Raw genomic sequence first — 2472 nt, 5'->3', positions numbered from 1 at the left:
TCAGGGAAACATTTTTCTAATTTGCTCAGCTGTGGCTTTTCCACCCGCTTCTCAGAAAAGGCACTGGGCTGATGACTGTGTGGAATGAGAAGGACGTGATCCTTGCCCTCCAGTAGCTCACCGACCCACTGGTAGGGACATACCAGCAAGAAGGCAATTCCATGGAAACAGGTCATGTGGCAGTCAGTACTAAGGAAGTTCGGAGGAGCAAGCCAGTGATGTGCTGCTGCTCAGAGGACTTGATGGAGAAGCAGCCTTGCAGGATGGGAGTTTGAAGGATGGAAAGCCTTTCTGAGGCAGAGATGGGGTGGCAGGGTGGAAACAGTCGGAGGAAGGGTAGGAAGGCTGGGCATATTGGATGAACACCAAGTCCAGCGGGCTGGCCGGGACTGGAAGGTTTGTACCAGGACCCAGGGAAATGAAGATTGCAAAGGTGATGGAGGCCAAGTAGGAGGGTCTTGAATGTTATGGTTACCACTGGGGAGCCAATGATGTGTTTGACGTGGAGAGTTCCAAGATGGCGTGGCACTTCAGGACGATTAACCTGTTGTTGGCCTGTAGGACAGTTTAGGTGCCTGGGCCCAGAAGTGGCAGAAAGCTGATAGGAGATCTGAAAAATAATCCAAATGACAAGTAATTCCTGTTACCAAGTTGGCACCTCTCTAGGATTTTCATAGGCCAATTGCCATTCCCAATTCATTCACCCATCCAACAACTATTTATTAAGCACTTGCTAAGTACTCCAGGAACCATTTTAGGCTCTTTTTCACCACCAACCCCGCCCCTCCCCCCCCATGGCTTTTGGATTTGAAGACAAAGATACACTCTCACCCTCCCCTCATGCACCTTAGCCCAGTCTCTCTCCCAACTCCATCCCAAGCTAATCCAGTAGCTTCTGTCTTTGAAAAAAAATTTTTTTTTTAAACAATAGAACACATGCAGCCTGGCCAGCGTGGCTCACTGGTTGAGTATCAACCTAGGAACCAAAAGATCACGGTTCCATTCCAGGTCAGGGCACATGCCCGGGTTGCGGGCTCAATCCCCAGTGTGGGGCGTGCAGGAGGCAGCTGATCAATGATTCTCTCGTCATTGATGTTGCTGACTCTCCCTCTCCCTTCCCCTCTGAAATCAATAGAAATATATTTTTTAAAAAGTAGACAGCTGAGTGTAGGGGGGACCTGGGATCTCTGGGGGAGGGAGGCTGGGAAGGAGGAGAAAGATGGAGAGGAGTAGGAGACATCTGGGTAAGGATGGGGGCTGGGAGGGAGGGACAAATTAGAGAGCTGGAGAAGGAAGTAGAGTCTTAGCAGCTAGAGGAGGTGGGGGACTGGGAGGCGAGGGCAGAGGAAATGGGCCCAGGCACTGGAGACAAAAGTCTGGGAGTCTGAGCCTCTGAGGAGCCACCTGGAAGGTGCAGGCAGCGGCAACATCAAACTTGGGATCGGAGGGTTGGCTCTGGAGTGAGCCGGAGTGGGGGGAGGAGGGCCTGTGGATCCAGGGAGAGCTGAGAGCAAGAGAGAGGGGCTCGAATCTATCATTAACCCCGCGGGGTCCGCAGACTCACCCAGCACCAGAGTCCCACCCTCCATGTGTACCCACCCCCAGCTTTCCTGCCTTGTCATTGGTGGTGGGGAAGCACGCTGTGCTGAGGAGGAGAGGGGGGGGGTCTCCTGCCAAATAGGGTCTGTGTTCTGTTAGTAACTCCCCTCCCCAAAAACCACTCAGGTCTCCATCTACCCTTCACGGCTCCAAAGCTGGGAAAGGGGTGTGGGCCAGCAGGGCCAGCCCAGGAGCTGTCTGTCCTCCCCCCAACTCCCCTCACCCCAAGGTTCTCCCATCTTTTGAACTGGACCTGCTACCTAAGCATATGGAACCGATTGAAAGAATTTGTATGCTCACCTTATAATTTATGCAAATCAACTCTGTAATTAACTATAATTTGGAGGCATCCTTTGGTATTTGAGACATTTATCCATGAGGAAATGCCCTGGTGATAATGCTCCCGTATTAACATTATTTACTCCACCTGTGTGGTCTCCGCTGCTTGTTTCCCCCTCACTCCGGCTTTCTGGGCTGGAAGGTAGGGAGGGACAGGGAAGCCCCTCCCTGGAGCCTCAGTCCTGCCGCCTGGGTGCCCCCAGGGGGTGGTGCTGGCCCTGTCCTCCTAACTGTGCTGAGGATTGAAGGAAGGGGTGCAGCTCTGCCTCCTAAACCCCCCACCACTCTACTCTCTCCTGCCTGATGGGTGGCTCTCTGCAGAGCTTCTGAGCTTTCTTAAGGGCCTCAATGTTCTCATCTCTGAGATGGGTAGAGGAAGGACCTGTCGAGGCCTTTATGGGGGTAATTACTGAAAAGCTAATGAAGGGACTGGGAATCCCCAGTCTAGAGGTTTCTGGGGGAGGAGCAGGACAAAGTTCAGGGCAAAGACTGCCTGAATCACCCTGTGGGGGACTTGGGGGAGGTGGCATACAA

The sequence above is a fragment of the Myotis brandtii genome, unplaced genomic scaffold, assembly GCF_000412655.1.
Source record: "Myotis brandtii unplaced genomic scaffold, ASM41265v1 scaffold157, whole genome shotgun sequence".
In the NCBI taxonomy this organism is placed as follows: domain Eukaryota; kingdom Metazoa; phylum Chordata; class Mammalia; order Chiroptera; family Vespertilionidae; genus Myotis; species Myotis brandtii.
Note: the sequence above shows the minus strand (reverse complement) of the source record.